At 50.0% G+C, this 19,034-nt stretch overlaps 1 pseudogene; it reads left to right on the forward strand.

The window, feature by feature from the left end:
- Positions 1-13,313: 13,313 nt before the first annotated feature.
- On the forward strand, positions 13,314-13,484 carry LOC144669195 (U2 spliceosomal RNA; annotated as a pseudogene).
- Positions 13,485-19,034: the final 5,550 nt, after the last annotated feature.

Consider the following 19,034-nt stretch of genomic DNA (forward strand, 5'->3'; position numbering starts at 1 on the left):
AAATCAGGACCCAGACGCTTCATGTGGGGCCGACAGTAAACTATTAAAAAAAGCTTTACTGCCGGACATTCGGAAAACAATCTCAAAATTACAGAAGCTGCAACATGACACAGCTCAGCCCAATTGAGGCCGTGCAATACAATGAGACAAATTATCAACTTTTGCCGTCACACCATTATTTCCTTCACAATCACTTGAGATTCCATTTTTACAATGTTTATCCGTCCTTCTCCAAGGTTATTTTCTACAACATTTTAGGAATTTTTCAACCTCAACCTGCATTTGAATGCAAGGCAAACTTGGGAACAAAATCACTTGTGAGCACAGAACAATATCTGCCAGGTTGCACCAATTTCCTCTCACTTTACTTTTAATCATCTCCCCATCATTTCATGAAGCCCCTGTGCGACAGGCAAGGTGAGTGGGAAGGGGCAGCAGAAAAGAACAACCGTGCAGATTGAGCAACTTGCAGAAAGGAAAAGGCTTGTTCTAGGAAAGTGAAAATTATCTGCGCTGTAAATACATCTTGCACAACATTTTGAACTTGATCTTCAAACTAGCATGCTTACCTGAGTGTCTTTGCTGCTCAATTCTCCCAGATCTCAGCTTTCCTCTTTTCAATTGAATTTGTCTTGGTCTCTTGTGCTTAGCACAGTTTTCAGGTTCCTCCTGGCAATGCACTGGGCTGGTCAATTCTTGTGAGTGCTCCGTGATAGATCAACACTCGGTATTTCTGTCCTCAGCAGTGGCTGCTAACCTTTGATTGTTTCAATCAAGGCTTGTATCAGTAACATCCATGCGGAAATTAAAATGCCGCTACTCTCTTCGCTCACTGCTCCTAGTCTGGTCTTTTCCTCACACTGAATTTGAATAAACATTCCAGGCTGCTGAATCGATCAGATATCAGGGACAGAGAGAAGCCCAACACCTTGACTCCTCCCCTCAGCCCAGTAAACAACAGTCACTGTACTTGATTTGCTGTTGATCTCTAAGCTTGTGAAAAAGTACATTTTGTTTCATAAAATGTGTAAAGCTACATTCCAGAACAGTTCAAATTTAACACATCAGTTTCATTCCATACAGGGTGCCTCACTACACTTAGAGTTAAAGGTTACATTACAGCATTCATTTCATGTTAAACATACAGCCCGAGGGGTTTTACACAGCTTCCAGCAAGACTTGGCTTGGCCGGTGGTGAGAAAGGCTCTTCCAGTCTTTTTTCATTCATTTACACAGGACGTGGGTATCACTGGCTAGACCAGCATTTATTGCCCATCCCTAATTGCCCTTGAGAAGGTGGTGCTGAGCTGCCTTCTTGAACCGCTGCAGTCCATGTGCTGTGGATACACCCACATTGTGTTAGGGAGCGCTTCCAGGATTTGGATCCAGCGACAGTGAAGGAACGGTGACATATTTCCAAGCCAGGATGGTGAGTGGATTGGAGGGGAATCTGTAGGTGGGGGTGTTCCCATGTGTCCGTTGTCCTTGTCCTTCAGATGGTAGTGGTCGTGGGTTTGCAAGGTGCTGCCTAAGAAACTTTGGGGAGTTCCTGCTGTGCATCTAGCAGAAGGTACAGACTGGTGCCGCTGTGCGTTGGTGGTGTTGGGAGTGAATGTTTGTGGATGGGGTGCCAATTAAGCGGTCTGCTTTGTCCTGGATGGTGTCAAACTTCTGGAGTGTTGTTGGAGCGGCACTCACCCAGGCAATTGGAGCGTATTCCATCACACTCCTGACTTATGCCTTGTAGGTAGTGGACAGACTTTGGGGAGTCAGAAGGTGAGTTACTCGGCGCAGGATTTCTGGCCTCTGACCTGCTCTTGCAGCCACAGTATTGAGATGGTAGTCCAGTTCATTTTCTGGTCAATGGTAACCCCCAGCACATTGATAGTGGGTGATTCAGCGATGGCAATGCCATTGAATGTCAAGGGGTGATGGTTAGATTCTCTCTTGTTGGAGGTGGTAATTTCTTGGCACTTATGTGGCGTAAATGTTACTAGCCACTTGTCAGCCCAAGCCTGGATATTGTCCAGGTCTTGCTGCATTTGGACATGGGCTGCTTCAGTAACTGAGGAGACACGAACGGTCCTGAACATTGTGAAATCATCAGCGAACGTCCCCGCTTCTGACCTTTTGATGGACGGAAGGTCATTGATGAAGCAGCTGAAGATGGTTGAGCTGAGGATACTACCCTGAGGAACTCCTGCACTGTTGTCCTGGAACTGAGATGATTGACCTCCAACAACCACAACCATCTTCCCTAGTGCTGGGTATGACTCCAACCAGCGGAGAGCTTCCCCCCATTTCCCATCGTCTCCAGATTTGATCGGGCTCCTTGATTCCACACTCGGTCAAATGCTGTCTTGATATCAAGGTCAGTCACTCTCACGTCACCTCAGGAGTTCAGCTTTTTTGTCCATGCTCGAACCAAGGCTGTAATGAGGCCAGGAGCTGAGTGACCCTGGCCAAACCCAAACCTGTCAGTGAGCAGGTTATTGCTAAGCAATGGCCGCTTGATTGCGCAGTTGATGACCCCCTTCCATGACTTTACTGATGAACGAGAGTAGAGTGATGGGGCGGTAACTGGCTGGGTTGCGTTTGCCCTGATTTGTCTGTACAAGACATACCTGGGCAATTTTCCACATTGACGGGTAGATGCCAGTGTGGTAGCTGTACTAGAACAGCTTGGCTAGGGGCACGGCATGTTCCGGAGCACAAGTTTCAGTACCATTACCGCAATATTGTCAGGGCCCATAGCCTTTGCAGTATCCAGTGTCTTCAGCCATTTCTTGATATCAAGTGGAGTGAATCGCTTTGGCTGAAAACTGGCATCTGTGATGCTGAGGACCTCAGAAGGAGGTCGAGATGGATCATCCACTCGGCATTTCTGGCTGAAGATTATTGCAAGTGCTTCAGCCTTATCTTTTACACTGATGTGCTCCGCTCCACACTTGGTCAAATGCTGTCTTGATATCAAGGTCAGTCACTTGACTCTGTCTGTCATTTGCTGCTTATGCTGTTTGGCTCGCAAGTCGTCCTGTGATGTAGCTTCACCAGGTTGACACCTCATTTTTAGGTATGCCTGGAGCTGCTCCTGACATGCCCCCCTGCACTCTTCAATGAACCTGGGTTGAACCCCTGGCTTGATGGTAATGGCAGAGCAGGGAACTTGCCGGTTTATGAGGTTAGAGATTGTTTCGAGTACAATTCTACTGCTGCTGATGGCCCACAGAGCCTCATGGATGCAGTCTTGAGTTGCTAGGTCTGTTTGAAATCCATCCCATTTAGCACAGTGGTAGTGCTACACAACACAATAGAGGGTATCCTCAATGTGAAGATGGGACTTTGTCTCAACAAGGACCGTGTGGTGCTCACTCCTACTGATACTGTCATGGACAGATGCTTCTGCAGCAGGTAGGTTGGTGAGGATGAGGTCAAGTATGCTTTCCCCTCTTGTTGGTTCCCTCACCACCTGCCACAGACCCAGTCTAGCAGCTATGTCCTTTAGGACTCGGCCAGCTCGGTCAGTAGTGGTGCTACCGAGCCACTCTTGGCGAAATGGACATTGCCGTCTCCTACCCAGAGTACATTCTGCACCCTTGCCACCCTCAGTGCTTCTTCCAAGTGGTGCTGAACATTGGTGAACACTGATTCTTCAGCTGAGAGGGGTGGTAGGTGCTAATCAGCAGGAGGTTTCCTTGTCCATGTTTGACCTGATGCCATAAGACTTCAGAGTCCAGAGTCAATGTTGAGAACTCCCAGACCAACTCCATCCTGACTGTATACCACTGTGCTACTGCCTCTACTGGGTATAATCCTGCCAGTGGGACAGGACATAACCAGGGATGGTGATGCTGGTGTCTGGGACATTACCTGTAAGCTATGATTCAGAGTATGACCATGTCAGATTGTTGCTTGACTCGTCTGTGAGGCAGCTATCCCAATCTTGGCACCAGCCCCCGCAGGTTACTAAGGGGAACTTTGCCAGGTCGACAGCGCTGAGATTGCCATTGTCATTTCCGGTGTCTAGGTCCATGCCGGGTGGTCAGTCCGGTTTCATTCAGTTTTGACATTTTAGCGGTTTGATACAATGAGTGTCTTGCTGGGCCATTTCAGAGGGTATTTAAGAGTCACATTGCTGTGGATCTGGCGTGACATGTAGGCCAGAGCACTAAGGAGAGCGGGTTTCATTCCCTGAAGGACATTAGTGAACCAGGTGGGTTTTTACAACAATCAACAATGGTTTCATGGTCATCATTAGAATTATAATTCCAGATTTTTATTGAATTCAAATTCCACCATTTACCGTGATGGGATTTGATCCCGGCTCCCCAGAGCACTTTGCTGAGTCGCTGGATAACTAGTCCAGTGACAATACCGCTTTGTCACAACCTCCCCCAAGTCACATCCTTCCCAAACGCCTGCATTCTCACCCCCTCTGCACGTTGCCCTCGAGGTGGCTGTGGTGGGGAAGAGACCGTTGTTCACCTCCTTGTGGATTGTGCCTTTGCAAAGAAGGTCTGGAGAGAGATGCAGTGGTTTCTGTCGAGGTTCATGCCGAGCAGTTCTGTGACACAGGACTCTGTGCTCTACGGGCTGTTCCCAGGGACACACACTGAGACAAACATCAACTGCAGCTGGAGGATCATCAACTCGGTGAAGGATGCTCTTTGGCCTGAAACCTATTGGTCTTCCAGTGCAAAGAGTTGTCCCCGACGGATTGTTGCAGACTGGCACATTCCAAGGTCTAGGAATATGTGCTGAGGGACGCACTAAAGCTCAGGGCAGGGGCTGCAAAGGACTCGTTCATGTCACAGTTGCTGGAGCAACATTCTCAGAAGCTGTGTGAAGATTTATGGAGTGTGCGCAGTGCATGGTCATCATCATCTTCCTGCAATTGAGTGACTATTAGGGCCTCCCCTGCGTCTCCATGACAGAAGCATTCTCACATTCTGCCATAAGCCAGACGGGAGCCAAACGTTCACAAATGTGATGTGAGGGACTATGGTGTCTCCTCACTGCATGTCATCATCATCCTCCACAAATCTAGCAACTATGAGGGCCTCCCGAGCGTGCCTGCCTCGTCTAGCCTGTGCGAGGTCCTCATCCCCGTCATCGCCGCCTCCGAGGACCTCCTCAGCCTCATCCCCTTCGGCGTCCTCCTCATCGGAGGAGGTCTGCAGCTCCTCCAGCTCCTCCTCAGCCAGCTCGTCTCCCTGTTGGAGCGCCAGGTTGTAAAGGGCACAGCAAACGATGACCCTCAGCCACCAGTCACCTCAACGGCAAGGCTGCACTTGCCCCCCACTCCCCCTCACCCACAAAAGTCGCCTCCGAGGCAGGGCAGCACATACCCCCGACCCCCCCTGTGCCCCTGAAGCCTGGAAAGCAACAGGCAACCCCAGTGAGCTGTTCACTCACCTCCAGTTTACCCAAAGTGCAGCCGCCAAGTGCACGTCACCTCTGTGCTGTTGTGAAACACGTCAGCGTGCTTTCCCGCTGACGTGGACGGATGATCCAGCGGGGGTGCAAGAGCCTGGCGGGATGGCCTGATAATGATATGCTGGTGTATTACAATGAGGTTCCCGATGACCGATGGTGGGAAACGCGGCCTGTCGTTGGCGGGCTGAGCGGACAATCACAACCTGCCTTCCCACCATCGTGAAACCGATCGCGCCACCTATCATGCCCACCACCAGCGGGCACGGAAAATTCAGGGACAAATGCGGGTTAATTAAGAAGAGCCAGCATGGATTTCTTAAGGGAAAATGGCGTTTCCCTAACTTGCTGAAATTTTCTGAAGAGGTAACAGAGAGGGTTGGTGAAGGTGATGCTGTTGATGTGGTGTACATGGACTTCCAAAAGGCATTTGATACAGTGCCACACAGACTTGTGAGAAAAGTTATATCTCATGGAATAAAACAGACAGTAGCAATGTGGATAGAAAATTGACTGAGTGACAAGAAACAGAGAGTAATAGTTAATGGATGATTTTAGGGCTGGAGGCGGGTTTGTAGTGGAGTTCCCCAGGGGTCAGTATTGGACCCTTGCTTTTCCTGATATATATGAATGGTTTAGACCTTAGAGTAGAGGAAAATTTTTCAAAATTTGCAGACGATACAAAACTTGGAAGCAACTGTGAACCGTGAAGAGGGCAGTGGAGAACTTGAAAAGGACACAGACTAGTTGGTCGAATGGGCGGATATGTGGCAGATGAAGTTCAGTGTGGAGAAATATGAGCTGATGCATTTTGGTAGGAAGAACATAGAGAGACAGCACAAAATAAAGGGGGCGTCGACACAGATGGACCTGGGTGTGTATTTGCATAAGTCATTAAAGGTGGCAGGACAAGTTGAGAGAGCAGTTAACACAGCATTCAGTATCCTAGGCTTTATTAATAGGGGCTTGTATAAGACACGAGTTAGACCACAGCTGGAGTACTGCGTACAGTTCTGGGCGCCACATTTTAGGGAGGATGTGAAGGCATTGGAGAGAGTGCCGAAGAGGGATGTGGAAGATCAGTTACGGAGTAAGATTGGAGACGTTGAGACTGTTTTCCTGAGAGAAAAGAAGGCTGAGAAGAGAGTTGATAGAGGTATTGAAAGTCATGAGAGGTCTGGAGAGAGTAGATAGGGAGAAATTGTCCCCACTTGTGAAATGATCGAAAATGAGGGGATACAGATTTAAAGCAACGGGTCAAAGAAGCAGAAGTGACATAAGAGAAACCGATTTCACACCGTGAGTGGCTAGGGTCCGGAATGCACTGACTGAGAGTGTGGTTCAATCAAAGCATTCAAGAGGGAATTAGATAATTAGTTGAAAAGAAACAATCTGTAGGGTTATTGGGTGAGGGCAGGAGAATGGCACTGGGTATTGAGATGCTCATTCAGAGAGCCAGTACAGACACGATGGGCCGATTGGCCTGCTTACGCACCGTAACCATTGTGTGATCGTGAATTTAGACGCTTGTCAGCAGCTGTGTAAAGTCTATGAGCTTTGAGCTGGGAGCTTGCTGTACTTTTAAGAGCGGTATCAGCAGCGGCAGCAGAGAACTGGTTTAAAATGTTGTGAGGTAAAAGCTGCAGTGGAGTGAGAGAGAGAGAGAGAGAGTGGTGGAGAGGTGTATTTGCAAGTGAATGGTGCTTTTGTATGAACGGTTTTCCAGGATTTGGGGCTCCATTGTCCAAAACAACTTCTTTCACTGCCCAAAATAGGCTAAAGACTGAACTCAATGGGCAGAATTTTTGGCTTGGTGGGCGGGCGCGTGTCCGATTCGCTCGAGCCTGAAATGAAACATGTTGACATCAGCCGAGCGTCCCAACGTCAACGCGCACTCTCGCGATATTTCGGTGCATCATTAAATATTGGCCTACGCTGCACCTGCAGAACAAATGAAGCAAACTCAGGCCAATAACACAAAATCAAATGTCATTTAATGTTGCAGGTGACAGATTCCTGAACTGAACATTAACCGGTGTTGTTTGTCACACCATTAAAAAACTCAAAGCAAAATGGGGGAACAAAACATCACCCGTGACAAGACCATCTTGTGCTTAAGGTGCTTTAAATTTACATTTGTGGGTGCTATGTCTAGGTGCTGCCCCCTCGCTGGCACTGGCATTGGAGGCAGCCTGCTGACTCTGCTGTCTTGTTGGCCTGGGTGACCTTGGCGGTCGTCCTCTGGCCAGTGGAGCCTGTGCTGTCCCCACCTGGGAGGGAGCGGCCAGTGCCATGGCTGCCATCTCCCCAGTCGCCGCAGCCTCATCAGATGCCACGGTCACTGGCAGAGGGGCAGAGGGGCTGCTGCCATCATCCGTAGAGCCCTGAGAGGAGCCCGCAGAGACAACAGGCAGCTCGTGCGCCAACGTGAGGTCACTCAGGACCTCCCTGCTCACCATTGATGGACGGGCACCTAGCTGGTATACTGGGTACCCCATCCATCTCACACACGGACACTGACCACCTGAGGTCATTGCCGGTGTGAGCGCTTGCAGGTCCGAGTGTATCCCCAGGGACCCCTGATCCTGTCCCTGGGGCAGCCTCTCCCTGACAGTCACCACTCTCTCCTTGGCTGAGGCAGTGCGCTCAGTGGTCATGCTCCGCATGGACTCCTCCATAATGGAGACCATGGCGCACATACCCTCATGGATCTCCGCTAGATCCTCCCGCACACCCCGCTGGACGTCCAGCATCTGCTTCCTAATGGACGACTCCAGAGGCTCATCATCAGCCTTCGACTGAGCATCGTCCTGGTCTCCAGCAGTCCTCCGACTGCCAGCACCCTGGGCACTCTCTGCCTCCGCCTGCACCTCAAACGAGTGTGAAGTGCCCTCACCAATGTGCACTGAGATACTGGACGGCCATCTAATGCTGGTATCTGCGCTGGTGCCTGCTTGACAGAGCGGGTGTGAGGCAGGTGCGTGGGGAACATGGTGATCTTCCGGGGTCAGGGGTGGCCCTTCAGGGTCCTGAGTGCGAGCGCCTGCTGCTGAACCCAAAAGGGAGAAGATGAACATGTCGTTAGTGAAAGTCATCAGACTCTCACTGTACATGCCAGGCACCCTGGTGAGACAACGGAGATCTGCTTCATGGTGCCCTCGTCTTTTGATTGTCAATGGGGACTCCAGGTTCGAGGCGCACATCAATGAAGAGGCTACACTAGAATGGTTGCACAAGCTGAAGTTCTCACCTCAGTGCGCTGCACTCTGACCTTCGTCTGATACCCCAACCTCACCATGGCTGGTTGACCGAGGTACTTGCTGCCCCTCGAGTTCCAAGGCCTTCTGCTTATAGTGAGTGAGGATGAGGAGGTGTGGGGTTCCCCGCCAGTCTGTGACCTCTCAATATTGTTATGGGATGTCTTCTCCTGAAAGTATAGAGGAGCAGTGAGTCCACTCTCTACCTGCAGCGCCATTGCAGCCAGTCCAACCCCAGCTGAGGACCATCTCGCAGGGCACATCCGATTCGTGGCACTCGACCCGCAAGGCACTCAGTCCATGCAGCCAGGGCTCACCCCCTTGGCGAACTTCGGCATCATTGGCAGCTGCCACTGACTGTAACACCCCTGAGGTCCATGGGGGATGGCCAGCCCCTAACTGTTCTCCACACTGACCCATGCCAACATGCTACTCATGGGCACTCATCCTTCCTAAGAATGGGTTTGGGTGCATGCCCAGTGCTCTTATTACCATTGCCACTCATTCCTTCCAGTTTCTAACACATGCCCTGGACCCTCCGAACCATATCCCCAGCACCTTCAGGCCGTCAGCCCTGACGGTGAAGGGGACAAAGGATCGGTCAGCCCAGTTCCCAAAGAACATGGCCTCGCTCTTCCCACGATTTACCTTGGCTCCCGAGGCCAGTTCGAACTGGTCGCAGATGTGCATCAGTCTGCGCACCGACAGTGGATCCGAGCAGAAGACGGCGACGTCGTCCATGTACAGGGAGGCTTTGACCTGAGTGCCTCCACTGCCTGGGATCGTCACTCCTCTTATGCCCGGATCCTTCCTGATGGACTCAGCAAAGGGTTCTATGCAACACACAAACAGGACAGGCGAGAGAGGACAGCCCTGCCTGACTCCAGATTTAATGGGAAAGCTATCTGTTTCCCACCCATTGATTGAGACTGCGCTACTGATGTTAGTGTAGAGCAGTTGGATCCAGTTGCGAATTTCGTCCCCAAACCCCATTTTGGAGAGCACATCCACCATGTAGGTGTGCGATATTCTGTCAAAGGCCTTCTCCTGATCCAAGCTGATGAGGCAGGTATCCACACCCCTGTCCTGTACATAGGCAATCGTATCCCTGAGCAGCGCCAGGCTGTCAGAGATCTTCCTGCCTGGCACAGTGCAGGTCTGGTCAGGGTGGATCACCAATTCCAGAGCGGATTTGACCCGATTGACGATGACCTTGGACAGAAGCTTATAGTCCACATTCAACAGTGAAATGGGTCACCAATTTCTAATTTCCTCCCTTCCCCCCTTGTGCTTGTAGATGAGGGTGATGATGCCTTTCCTCATGGATTCTGACATACTACCGGCCAGGAGCATACTCTCGTACACTCCTAGCAGGTCTGGGCCGATCAAGTCCCACAGAGCCGAATACAACTCCGCCAGCAAGCCGTCGCTTCCAGGAGTTTTACTCTTCTCGAAGGACTCAAGGGCCTTAGTCCCTGGAACAGAAGATGATCTTGGAGGCCTCCGAGGCAAAGAGCGAGGCTTGCTGGCTCTTCACCTCTTGGAGTTCCTCCTTGACATCGACCCCCATCGACTGCAGCCAGAGCAGATTCTGCATCTTTTTCTGGAGTCGGGACATTTCCCTCTGTTCCTTTCTAGCTTTCTGGGTGCCTTTGAGGATGAAAAACCTCTTGATGCTTACCTTGATCACTTTGGAGAGAGAAACTGAGTGAACTTTTCAGGTGAATGACCTTTCATCACAACCTGAAACGTTAACTCTGTTACTCCACACAGAGGCTGAAAACCTGCTGTGTATTTCCATCATTTTCTGTGTGTATTATCACAGAGATATTCTGTTTCTGCTCATTACTGAATATTCCAAACACTTTACTCCATGAAGCACTTTTGAAGTGTTGAAACGTGTTTTGCTGTTGTAAGTGTGGCAGTTATTTTGTACCCAGCAAGGACCCATATACAACAACGGGATAATGACAAATAACCTCTTTTAACTGATGTTGGTTGAAGAATAAATGTTCAGCAGGAAACCAGGGAGAATTCCCCAGCTTGAATCGTACCTGGGATCTTTTTCAGCTACTTGTTAAAGCCTTGATTTCCGATCTCCTCCAACAGGACTGTCAGCTTGGATTAAGTGCACAAATCTCTGGAGTGAGATTTGAACCCACAACCTTCTGCTTGAGAGGCTACAGAGTCAGCAAGTGAAGCACAGGAGAAAATGGAGCTGGATCGTGAGTTTGGAGCTATACTGATGTAAGTGAAGATACTTTTAGTCAGCTGAATGGAGTGTCTCTTTAAATCTCTGCGTAGCTCTTTTCACAGACATTCTGTAAACAGCTTTTGGCTGGGTGGGTGGGGGAGGGGGGGAAGCTGTGTTGTTTTTTACAACTGTCCCTAACCTGTTTGACCAGAATTTTCTATTTTAAATTCAGACTTTAGCGACATGTCCTCTTTGTTTTCAGTTGTCTCACTGCCCCCCTCACATCAGTGTCTTAGCTTTTCACATTGACATTTTTTTTGCTGATGTCTTGAAATTCTTTAATGTTTCTTTCCATTCCCTGGTGTAAATATCATCTCAGTCGTCTGCACACAAGTTTACAGCACAGAAACAGGCCGGGACAATTCCGGTTCGACTGTCATCTGGAAATTGGGCCCAAATAGCGTTTGAAAGTGCACTGGTATGGTTATGCTTCGAGTTACCGTTAATTAAATTGCACAATCAGAAAGGAAAAATCTAAGATCAACCAACGCAATCAGGCAGAATAATAGAAAGCAATCTTTTCTTTGTTTTCCATAAGCAGCGTTCCTTGAGCTATTTAATAGAGGCAGCACTGATGTTGATTCTATTGCTACCACTGAAAATACTGTAACTCCTTCCGCTGACTGGAAAGGCGTCAGCAACAGTTGCGCCTGCGCACTCGGGCCTCACTGTTGAATAGAAAAGTAGAGAGCTGATGCTTCAGTTATTCAGGGCATTGGTGTGACCCCATCTGGAGCACTGTGTACACTATTGGTCTCCTTATTTGAGGAAGAATGTCAATGCGTTGGAAGCCATTCAGATACGGTTTACCCAACTAGTACCTGGATTGGGCGGATTGCCTTATGAGGAAGGATTGGACAGGCTAGGCCTGTATCTGCTGTAGTTCAGAAGAGTAAGAGGCGACCTGATTAAAACATACAAGAAGCTGAGGGGCCTTGAGAGGGTGGATGTGGAGAGGATGTTTCCTCTTGTGGGAGAATCTTGTATTTGGGGCCACTGTTTAAGACAGAGGTGAGGGGAAATTCTTTTCTCTCAGAGGGTCGTGAGACTTTGGAATTCTCTTCCTCAACAGGCGATGGAAGCAGAATCGTTGAATATTTTTAATTATTGGGAAGTAAGTGGGTGAAAGGTTATCGAGGGTAGGGGGTAATGTGGAAATGAGGTTACAATCAGATCAGCCGGGAGCTTATTGAGTGGCGAAGTGGGCTTGAAAGGCTGAGAGGCCGACTCCTGTTGCTAATTCATATGTTCATGTGTTTTTGTTAGTAACATGAAGAGGTTTTCACCCTCAAAGGTATTCAGAAGGCAAGAGAGAGAGGGAGAGGCTGGGGGAACGTTTCCTGTCTCCAGAAAAATCTGCTCCGGCTGCAGTCGATGGGGGTCGATGTCAAGGAGGAACTCCAATAGGTGAAGAGCCAGCAAGCCTCGCTCTTTGCCTCGGAGGCCTCCAAGATCATCTTCCGTTCCAGAGTCCGCTCCGTGGAGCAGGATGAGACGTGCTCACGTTTCTTCTTCCAAAAGGTACACAGAGAGAGCTCTGTGATCAGCAGCCTGAAGGAAGAAGACGGCTCAGTAAAGTCATCGCAGTCCGACATTTTGAGGATCAGCAAATCCTTTTATGTCGGATTGTATGACGTGAAGCCCACAGACAGTACGGAGTCCCAGTCCTTCCTGTCCTCCCTTACAAAGGGCTTTGATGACAGTACATGGGAGAGTCTGGACAAACATGGCGGATGTGCTCTCAAAATGAGATTTGGGGAGGGATTCCGCAACACGGCAGGAGTCTCACCCCCTCTGCACGTTCCCCTTGAGGTGGCTGTGGTGGGGACAAGACCGTTGTTCACCTCCTTGTGGTTGTGCCTTTGCAAAGAAGGTCTGGACGTCGGTGATAGACGCTCTTTGGTCTGCCTGAAACTTGTTGGACTTCCAGCGCAAAGAGTTGTCCCCGACCGAGTGTTGCGGACTGGCACGTTCCAAGGTCCAGGACTACGTGCTGAGGGACGCACTAAAGCTTGGGGCAGCCACCGCAAAGGCGCAATGGGGAAGGGTCGCTGTCTAAGACCTTTCTGCCACAGTGCACCCAGGGACTGGGAAATGTTGAGAGCCCCTCGGGCTGTACAGCTCCAAATGAATGTCTGCAGTGAATACTAATTATATTGAAGCACCTCAGAGAGCAACATGATGTATGTTGATAACTCCAATACTTTTGTCTGATTGTCTGCATTGACCATATTGAAATGATTGTAATATTCATTGATTGTATCGATGCACCTTGTGATCAATGTGTAAAAGTTGAATCTGATTGTACTTTTGTGATGGTGATTTTGAAATGTTTTGGAATGTTCCTCCAGATATTTTATGAATAAAGTATATTTTTCAAAAAAAAATCTGTTCTTATCAGTTTAATATCCGATACGTCCTTTATCTGGGGACCAAATATTAAATTTATTTTTGGAGCAGGGAGATGGAACAGGATCTTTCTCCATCCATTCCACACATCGACCTGGTATTGCAGCGTCTTCAGGAATGGTGCAGTTTTGCCCTCTACAGGGTGAAAGGGAAACTGAAAAGAAGAAAAAGTCATTCAGAGCATTGTCCTGCTTTCCATCATTGATCTGGTTGAACTGAACTTGTGCTGAGTGGCAGGACAGGCTCATTGGTGCCAGACTGAGTGATGCCCCCTTTACCTTTAATTTCTCCTTTAACTCCTCTCAATTCCTCCAAATAAAAGGTGTGGCCATGGGTACCCGCATGGGCCCCCGCTATGCCTGTCTCTTTATGGGGTATGTGGAACATTCCTTGTTCCAGTCCTACTCCGGCCCCCTCCCACAACTCTTTCTCCGGTACATCGATGATTACTTCGGTGCTGCTTCATGCTCTCGTCGGGAACTGGAAAAATTTATTAATTTTGCTTCCAATCTCCACCCCTCCATCATTCTCACATGGTCCATCTCTGACACTTCCCTTCCCTTCCTTGACCTCTCTGTCTCAATTTCTGGTGATAGACTGTCCACCAATATCCATTACAAGCCTACCGACTCCCACAGCTACCTTGACTACAGCTCCTCACACCCTGCTTCCTGTAAGGACTCCATCCCATTCTCTCAGTTCTTTTGCGTCCGTCGCATCTGTTCTGATGCTGCTACCTTCAAAAACAGTTCTGCCACCACCAAACACACCTTCCCTTCACCCCCCCGGCGGCATTCCGTAGGGATCGTTCCCTCCGGGACACCCTGGTCCACTCCATCACCCCTACTCCTCAACCCCCACCTATGGCACCTCCCCATGCCCACGCAGAAGATGCAACACCTGCCCCTTCACTTCCTCTCTCCTCACCGTCCAAAGGCCCAAACACCCGTTTCAAGTGAAGCAGCATTTCACTTGCATTTCCTCTGACTTAGTCTACTGCATTCGTTGCTCCCAATGCGGTCTCCTCTACATTGGAGAGACCAAACGTAAACTGGGCGACCGCTTTGCAGAACACCTGCGGTCTGTCCGCAAGAATGACCCAAACCTCCCTGTCGCTTGCCATTTTAACACTCCACCCTGCTCTCTTGCCCACATGTCTGTCCTTGGCTTGCTGCATTGTTCCAGTGAAGCCCAACTCAAACTGGAGGAACAGCACCTCATCTTCCGACTAGGCACTTTACAGCCTTCCGGACTGAATATTGAATTCAACAACTTTAGATCTTGAACTCCCTCCCCCATCCCCACCCCCATTTCCGTTTCTTCCCCCTCCCTTTTATTTTTTCCAATAATTTATATAGATTTTTCTTTTCCCACCTATTTCCATTATTTTTAAATTTATACCTTTTATGCCCTGTTAGTCTTATATCACCCCACCCCACCCCCACTAGAGCTGTACCTTGTGTGTCCTCCCATCCATTCTTAATTAGCACATTCGTTTAGATAATACCACCACCTTCAACACCTCTTTGTTCTTTTGTCTCTGACATCTTTTGGTTATCTGATCCTATCACTGCTTGCTTGTCCCTACAACCACACCACCCCCCGCCCGACTTCTCTCCCCCCACCCCCCCACCTTAAACCAGCTTATATTTCACCCCTCTCCTAGTTTTACTCAGTTCTGTTGAAGGGTTATGAGGACTCGAAACGTCAACTTTATTCTTCTCCACCGATGCTGCCAGACCTGCTGAGTTTTTCCAGGTAATTCTGTTTTTGTTTTGGATTTCCAGCATCCGCAGTTCTTTGTTTTTATATCTGAATGATGCCCCCCGTTGCATTTTGGTGCAACTGCAGGGCTGCTGCTGGTTTGCACTTGTGCTGCTTGTCAGGGTGGAGCCCGGGACTAGACGATGCCCCCTGTTGGATATTGGTGCAACTGCAGGGCTGCTGCTGGTGTGCACTTGTGCTGCTTGTCAGGGTGGAGCCCCGGACTGGACAATGCCCCCTGTTGGATTTTGGTGCAACTGCAGGGCTGCTGCTGGTGTGCACTTGTGCTGCTTGTCAGGGTGGAATCCTGGACTGGAAAATGCCCCCTGTTGGATATTGGTACAACTGCAGGGCTGCTGCTGGTGTGCACTTGTGCTGCTTGTCAGGGCGGAGCCCGGGACTGGACGATGCCCCCTGTTGGGTTTTGAAGCTGTTGCAGGCGCTGCTTCAGGGAGGCAGCATCAAGCAAGAAAGGTCCTGATGCTCAATGCTGGCTGTCGGGTCTTCAGCCCGTGTTCGGCCACACGCAGCAAAACGGACGGTGAAGCCGGAGGCCGAGGAAGACGGGACGGGTGCATGGGTTTCTGGGTTATCGCTTCTCGGCCTTTTGGCTAAGATCAGTTGTAGTGAAGCGACGGCTAAAACCAAAGGAGCCCCAAACCAGGGGGTACGTAACACCGTTCGGGTGACAGTGAAGGACAGTGAAGGAGGAGCACCCATGGATCGGGCCTTCTTCATCAAGCGGATCCTGTTGAAGGCGTGTGGATTTGAAGCGGAGGAGATCTACTCCCTGCGAGACTTCCCCAGCGCTGGATATTTCGACGTGACCTTCAGGAATGTTGCTGCCTGCGTCAAGTTCCTGAAGGTGTTCGAGAAGAAGAGACACCAGCCGGAGATGAAGATCCTGACGGTGGAGCCGCTCTTTGCTCTGCCGTTGCAACGGGACCGTGTGGTGACGGTGCATCTCTACAACCCCCACGTCGCTGTCGCTGACGTGTTCACCTTCCTCACCAGGTACTTCGACAAGGTTGGGAGCTGCACCAAGGTTAGAGACGCCTTCGGGATTTGGACCAGCAAACGCCAGGTTAAGGTCACGCTCAAGACCGACGGTAAGGGAGCCGTCTTCCACCCTCCTTCCAGATTTGCTATCGGGGGAAGCCGTGGCTACCTGGTCTACGCTGGACAACCCAAACTTTGTCACTCATGCGGCAAGTCTGGTCATGTGGCGGCCAACTGCAGCGCCGCCCTCTGCAAGAACTGCAAACAGGAAGGGCACCAGACAAAGGACTGAAAACAGACTAAGTGCTGCAACCTGTGTGGCGAGGCAGGTCACCTCTACAGGACCTGCCCCAAACGCTGCCTCACTTATGCACGGGCAGCCAACGCCAATGAGGGGGAAGCAGAAGAAATGCTTCGTGTCACTACTACCAAGGACTCTTGTAACACTCCAAACACCATGGCCCCCAGTGAGAACAACGGGACAAAGGAGGACACAGAGAGAGACAAGGTGGAGGATAAGATTGAGGCAGCAGACAGCCAATCAACAGCACTGCCCCCTGAACCTCCCACTCCTCAGGAGAGCGAATCAATGGAGGAGGAAGCAGCGGAAAATCAGCAGGGGGAGTGGCAGCTGGTGAAGAGAGCCAAAAGGAAGAAGGGGCTAAGAAGGGACCAAGCCACTTCCCAGACAAGTGGCAAGAGGCGTCTCCTATCCGACACGGATGACAAGGACAGCTGCTCTTCAGACGAAGAAAGGTAAGGGCGGCACCTACAGAAGAAGCGGAAAAGCTCTAGGGAGTTGGAGGACGAGACAGCCGAGCTCCAGAACATTGGCGACAATGAGGAGACCAGCGCACCCCGACTTTGCCCACAACCTGAAGAGGCCAGTGCACCCCAACCCCAGCAATCTGGGAGCAGTGAAGCGCTCAGCGCACCCCAGCTCCGGGAAGCCGGGAGCAGCGACGCCCCAGAGGGGGAGAGGATTGGGGAAGCTTCTCCAACAGAGGACATTTCAAATCCCGTCCTCTACACGAATCCCCAGATGCCACCTGAGCAGAACATCTCCAATGGGGAGGCTCAGGACAGTTTCCTCAGCCCATCCAAAGTGAGGCAATTTGTGAACACTATGGGTATGCAGGAGCAGACCAAAGGTCTCGGACTCTCAGAGACAACAGGTTTGGTAAGACACTAAATGCTTTAAAATGGGTGTAAAGATTGTATCCAGAAATGTGCGTAGCATTAAATCTACTACTCGATGTGTTGCGACCTTGGACTACCTTGCCAAGGTCAAAGCTGACCTGTTGTTTCTGCAGGAGTGTGCGATACCACTTCTCATCTCCTGCAGGGGTCCAAGTGAGGCCTCACCCTCCCACTTCAATCCAGCTTCACTCTCTGCAACATCAAACATTCCAGTTAGAGAGGGGAAAGGGGGACGTCCAACATCTAGAGGATCAATGTCCCACCAGCTTCAGGTACAAGATCTCTCCTTCCTCTGGGACCTAACCACAACTCCCTTGTGGCACCACAGTTACCCACATGGCAACAGGCACAAATGTCAATGCTCGATTCCTCCAATGGGGTCCAGCTAAACAAGAGAAAGAGCCCATCAACCAGGTTGTGCATCACATCCCCACACAACATCCCTGAGGGAGAGAGAGGGGGAACTGACACATTCTGCACCTTCTGGAAAGTACAAGCTTTGTTCCTGGAATCCCTCTGATCCAATGGAGCAACTTTCAGGTGACAGGTGATGAAAATCTGAGGGACACATTCAACACAAGTCATGATTCAGTGACTCCCTCCCAACATGGAGACCCCAATGATCAGCTTCCTCTTACCAAGGAACGGTCATCTCCAAGGAAACGGAACACATCCAGGTCAAAGCGGAGCTTGTCCAGCTCCCGCTCGTCTCTTGGCAACACAAAAGTTGAAAAGGAGTCCTCAGCTTTGCTGTCCAGGAGGCAACTGAAGAAAGATTAAAAAGGGACAGGAAGTGAATCAAGTGAAGCCATTGAGATGGGACCAGCTGGAGAAAGCAGAGAGATCCTTGCCCATTGTGGTCAATGAAGCTGTATCTCCGGGTGGAGTCCTTGTCTGGGCTCAGTGTAGCTACACAGCGGTCAATGTAGAGCTTCAGGGGCATGTGGTTGATCATTGAAACAGAGGCCTCAATGTGAATGAGCTCACCCAGGTAGTAGACAGTCGAAGTGCGCTCTGTAAGCCAGTCACCTGAAGTACAAGAGGACAAGGGTTAGAGACAGTGGCTGTAACTCCCAGTGAGTGACTACAGGAAATCACTCCCCATCCACCCATCACATACCATGCATTAGGCGCAGAGAGAATGACAGATGCCCTTCTCCAGACTTGGTGGAGCTGAATGGGATCCAGGTGGGCTTGATGGGGTCACTGCTCACATTGCCCTTCCTGGAAAGGCAGGGGAGTCATTTTAGGACATCTTCAGAGACCACCAGCAGCTGTAGATCTTATTGACAAAGCGAATAAAGATTCTCACCTCAAATAACGACACTCAATGGGAACGACAGCTCCATTTGTTCTCACAATGACAGATCCATGATACTCTGGGGTGTGGTTCAGGTGGGTGGTGTAGATGAGGAAATCTCCAATCATCTGAAAGAATCAGGTGAAGGAATGAAGAACTGATCTGAAATGAGAATGTTCTCCACAGGGGCTAACAATGAAGTCATCCCATCCCCTGAAAACAATTCTGAGGGGGATGGACAGGATCAGTGTGAAGAGGCTGCTTCCCCCCAGCCGGAGGAGAGTTGATTATTAGGGGTAGGCATCTCAGGTCAGGGGGTCACTTAAGATTAATGTGACAGGGAATTACTTCATACAGCAGGTGGTGAATGTTTGGGATTCTATCCCAGAGAGCTGTGAATGCTCAGTCACCGAGTACA

The sequence above is a fragment of the Cetorhinus maximus genome, chromosome 28, assembly GCF_964194155.1.
Source record: "Cetorhinus maximus chromosome 28, sCetMax3.hap1.1, whole genome shotgun sequence".
NCBI lineage: Eukaryota > Metazoa > Chordata > Chondrichthyes > Lamniformes > Cetorhinidae > Cetorhinus > Cetorhinus maximus.